The 5610-nt window shown below is 33.5% G+C and overlaps 1 pseudogene; it reads right to left on the reverse strand.

The window, feature by feature from the left end:
- Positions 1-4990: 4990 nt before the first annotated feature.
- LOC111731652 lies at positions 4991-5109 on the reverse strand (annotated as a pseudogene).
- Positions 5110-5610: the final 501 nt, after the last annotated feature.

A 5610-nucleotide genomic window follows, 5' to 3' on the forward strand; every position in this document is an offset into this window, starting at 1 on the left:
GTTTTATGTATACAGTCGTCCATTTTCTTCTGTGCATGTCTTATCTTCATTCCTCTTTGCAAATTTGGATCTTTTAACCTTCCTCATTTCATTCATTGTTGTTTCAGTTTGTCCCTGTCGGCTGAATGTTCATTACTATTTTGTTATAGCAAATCTCTTCTTATTGTTTAAGCTTACTATGCTCTGTTCTTAGCAGGAGTTGCACTTCTTGAATCCCAAGCTCCAGCTCATTCCTTAGATTTGGGAAATTCTTGTCAACTAATTTTTTCTGAAAATGCTTTCTAATTCCTGTTCATTTTCCTCACCTTTGAGAATGCCCATTATTCTTATGTTCCCTCTCCTGATGATATCAGCTAGTTCTTGTATTTGTCTTTCTTTCTTTTTTTTTTCATTCTTCACTTTCTCTCTTTTTCCTTCTTATTTATTTCTAGATTTCTGTCTTCAATATCACTGATCCTTTCCTCCATTTGGTCTACTCTATTTCCCAAGCTTGCTATTTCATTTTTCAACTTTTGCAGTGTGTTCTTTATGTCCGGAATTTCTCTTTGGTTCTTTTTGAGGGTTTTAATCTCTTTGCTAAAGAACTCATTCTGCTCATCAGTTGTTATTTTCAGTTCCTGAAATTGTTGATAAGAATTGTTTTGGAGATCATTGTGTTTTTTCACAAGTACCATCCTGAATTCTTTGTCATTTAAGTTGCATATTTCTATATCTCTAAGCTTATTTTCTGGAGATTTTTCTCTTTCTTTCTGAGATGCCTTGTCACTTTGATTGTTCATGGTGTTTAATGGACTATTTCTCTACCTGGGCATTAATGGAATTGTAATTTGCATTTTTTTCCAGAAAGATTTATTATATAAAGTTCTCTCTTTAGATTGTTGCAAAGAAGGCATTTTTCTTTTGGTTTACAGTAGGTGGTGTCTAATCCTCTTGAATCCTTGGTTCATAAAGTCTTAATAATGCCTTTTTTTTCCTTATAAATATTCAATCATGCTTGCTACCCACAGTGTCAGTCCCTGTCAGTTTTTGTGACAGTTTCGGTAGCATTTGCTCAGATTCCCCCATGTCTCATGGTGTTCGGTCTTGGAGGATATGGGAAGAGGGGACCTGCGGCTCAGTCTCATGTTTTGCAACCACAGCTGGTAATAACCAACTGTTGTTTCTCTTCTGTCCCTGCTTCTCTGCCATCCCTACTCTGCTTTTTGCCCTGAACTCTGGCACTGCCGCGGTCCACGTGGAGCTCACAATTCTGTCAGTCAGGGCTGTTCAGGAAACCCACTGTACCTTCCCCCTTGCCCCTCCTGCAGGAAGCTCCAGTTGATAGAGGCAGCTTTTTTGTTTCTCTCAGTCCTCTGCCCAACTCCCAGAATTCTGACCTGCAGTAGCTCTTATGCGCAGATCCCACACTTAGATGTTTTGGTGTGTGGTTTGGGTTTTTTTGTTGAGTTTTAGTTTTTCATGTTATTGCTCTTTAAGTGGGAGAGTTCTGGGATATCTCTCACTCCACTATGTTTCTGATGTTACCTCAAGTACTGAGATTTTAAACTTTTTAAACTGTCTGAGCTCACAGTTTATGCTTTATCTACTATAGGATTCTACCTTGTATAGTATTAGAAATGTAATAGAAAAATATATTTTCTCCTCTCTTTCCATTATTTATTTTTATTATATCACTCATTTACCAAGCAAAACACTGTGTGTAAAGTACCTACATGGTACATGGCCCATATCAGCCACCTAAAAGATAGTATTTTCATTTCTTCCCCTACTCAATCCTTTTGAAGGCAATTATTTTATCTACACATTTGGGTGTCTTGCAACATAAGTAGGTGTCTTTTGAATATCTTTAGATTTTAAAGAAATACAAAAATGCAATGCCTTCTGCAAGCCTTTGATATAAATTTGCCTTATATTAACAAACATACATACAAATACACATACATATATGTAAACACATGGACAAATTATATGCATAGTGTGCTCATAGTATGTGTATTATTCTAACACTTGCTTTAGAAATAACACATTTATTGAGATAAAATTCACATATCGTACTATTTATTCAAAGTGATGGTTTTAGTATATTCACAGACATGTCCAACCATCACTACAGTCATTTTTAGAACACTTTCATAACTCCCAAAAGAAACTCGGTACCCTAAACTTTAGCTTTCATCCAGCAATCCTCCCATCATCTCCCACCCCCACTCCAGACCTAAACAGCTGCTAATCTATTTTTTGTCTCCACATATTTGACTCATCTGAATATTTCATATAAATGTAATCATATGATTTATGCGTTTCATGTCTGGCTTTATTCACTTAGCATTATGTTTTCTAGGTTTATCCATGTTGTAGCATGAATCATTACTTCACTCCTTTTTGTGTCTGAATAATGCCCCATTATATGGATATACTATATTTTGTGTTTCTAACATTAGGGGATGAACATTTGGATTGATTCTACATTTTGGCTCTTATTATAATACAGATTATAATAAGATTCATGTATAGCAGGTCCTTGAATAATGAAATATTGTTTTGTTATAACACTGATGAGATGCTGTAGGAATTTAACTCTTGTTTACATCAATGGAAAAATTATTTAATTATATGTGATATCATAGAAACTATTGAGGATGTTAAGTGAAAACTAACTGACTAAGTTTTTTTGTGTGGACTTTTGTTTTCATTTCTCTCTGAGTGGAAGTTCATTTCTTTAAAATGGAATCATTAGGTCATATGGTAACTGTATATTTAACAATATGAAGAAATGGCATACCTTTTCCAAAGTGGCTGCATCATTTTACATTTCCACCAGCAGTGTGTAAATGTTCCAGTTTCTCTATATACTTTTCAAAACTTATTTTTGTCTATCTTTTCAATTATAGACATCCTAGCAGGTATGAGCTGCTATCATTTCCCTTATGATAAATAAAGTTGAGCATCTTTTGTGCATATAAATTTGATGATATTTAACTTTTATTGAGCACCTGCAACATACAAAGTGTAATGTGGGGGACTTAGATGAAATAGATACAAATATACCACAGGAAAGTTAAAGTCTAGTGGAATTTCTGAGATAGCCCTGATTTTAATTCTGAATGTAGCCATGTAGAGAATGTGTGATCCTGGACAGATTACTTAATCCCTCTCTGCTTCATATTTCTCAGTTGTAAAATGAATTTAATAATACATAGTTACAGAGGATTTATAAGAATCAAATGAAATACTTCAACAAAACACTTGTTGCATTCCTATTTTGTGCCTTGCACTCTGTATGTATACACATATGTGTATAAATGAGGTTTATGAGAGTGTCCAGCTCAAGGCCTGGTTCCCTACATTACACTGGTAATGCTGGTAACAGTAAGGTGGCAGTGATGACAATGTTGACAGTACACTCAATTAAGGTGTTATTGGATATATCATCCTATGTTTTCGTGATGAGAAATCATTTTAATATAGAGGGAAGTGTTTTAAGTACACTAAAAATCTGAGTTAAAATAGAAAGTCTGTTTAAGTGCAGTACATTTAGACTGTATTCCTTGAAATAAACCATTGGCTTTTCTGCCTGTTGTGTTTACGTTCACCACCAGCCATACTGGCACTAACTGGTATCCTTGTAGGCAGTTTCAGCTCAGACATCAAGGGCTGACAGGTGGAGAGCGCTGTGTCTTTGGTGAGGGCAGAGATACGTTGGCAGGAGGCAGAGTAAAGAGTTTATCTGACACTGTTCTGTCTGCTGTTTGGGGAAATAAGATAGCTATTGTAGACACCAGCCTGATATCTATAGAAAATCATAACTATCATTATCAGAAAGAAATTAGGAAACCAACCTGGATACCAGCTCTCAGTCCTGAGATAGTTTCTTCTGAAGCCTCTTAGAATGCTGTGTAGGATATATAAGCTTTGCATTTATTTAAGTGTAAAAGAAAGGTCGAAAAAAAGGCAAATTTCCCTTATAAGGGGTTTGATGTGTGAAATAGTCCAAATGTATTTAAGAGCTAAAGCGCAATAGCTAATTGATAGGTAACCCAGAAAATGTCTAATGATGTGACCAGTAATTCTCAGGATAATATATTTCAAATAATTTTGGATGGAAAGATGCATTTTGCAGTGCATATGGCTGACTGGATTTTCAAATCAACACCATGAAAGGCTGATTTATATTTTAATGGCTTGGATAGGCATCTGTAATAACAAAAGTAAGCTAAGTGAATAATTGTAACTACAAGTGATCTTTATTCTTAGGAAAGATAATATGGGAAAATGCAATCATACAAGATATTTATTTGTACTACTATTAATACACATATATATTTTTATAATGCTTATTATGTAAAGATAAATGAAGTAATAATTATTACAATTTGCTTTATAATACTATATTTGGTTTAATGTATAGATTTTCCATGAGATTTCTTCAAGTATGTTTCCCTGTTCAATTACACTATGATTAGACTTGTAAAAAAATTGTATTATATGCAAAATTTTCAGGATTTTTAAATCATACATTACTGTATTATATTCAAATGTATGTATGTAGCTGCATTATACTTAAATTGTATGTTAATGTGTTTTTTGGGAAGCATTTTTTCTCATTACAAAATTAATAAATGCTTATTGAGTAAAATCTGAAAACTATAAACAACAGTTTCTAACAATGTCAGTAGGAGTTATTATTTAAAACATTATTATTCTAGTAAGCAAACCTTCATTTTTAAAATATTCCTTCTTTGCATTTCTAGTGATTTTGAAATCATTTTTATTTGTAATTCTTCTTTTACCAACTGCTTGTGCAAAACTGACTAATACTCTTCTGAAGTGTTCAAATCATACTGATTTTAAATCCTTTTATATTAAAGATTTTAACCCTTTTTCTATGATACCTGTGGTAAATAATTTTTTTACATGAGGCAACCCTTGATTGACCTCACAGATAGCAAAGACATTGTTAGTTTACAATCTCTTATTTTTTTATTTTTTATGCCTACAGCACCTGGTCTTCCTAGGTGATCTCCCATCCAAGTACTAACCAGGCCTGACCCTGCTCAGCTTCCGAGATCAGATGGGATCATGCTTGTTCAGGGTAGCATGGCTGTAGACTTGTGGTAAATATTTTTAACCATGAATTTCTGACTTTGTATAATGCTTAGATTGGCCTTCTGAACCTAGAGATCAGATAAATACTAGCCATTTCTATTGCCTAATTTTGTTCCTTTGTTCTTATTTAATGACTGAAGGACAATACTGATAACATCAATATGACATTTTATATTTGTATGTGCATTTTATATAATTGTCTAAATAAATCCTTAAAGAGTTCTGCTAGGCAGTTACCTTTATTATCTTATATCCCATTCCTCAGAAGAAAAATCATTCATTAGGCAGTAAAGCCCAACTTATATCCTAACTACATATTTTATGCTTTCCCTGCCTTCACACTACTTTTGTTGATTTGGGATCTCCATAGAGACCTCAGATCTCCTGAAGATTCTGTTAATTACTGTTGGATATTCCAAATTATATTAAAAAATGATTAGGAGGGCTCAGTTTGATAACACTAAAGAATAAAATCATTTGGAATAGAATTATTTTATAAAAAAA

Source organism: Pteropus vampyrus, unplaced genomic scaffold (assembly GCF_000151845.1).
Source record: "Pteropus vampyrus isolate Shadow unplaced genomic scaffold, Pvam_2.0 Scaffold390, whole genome shotgun sequence".
Lineage (NCBI taxonomy): Eukaryota > Metazoa > Chordata > Mammalia > Chiroptera > Pteropodidae > Pteropus > Pteropus vampyrus.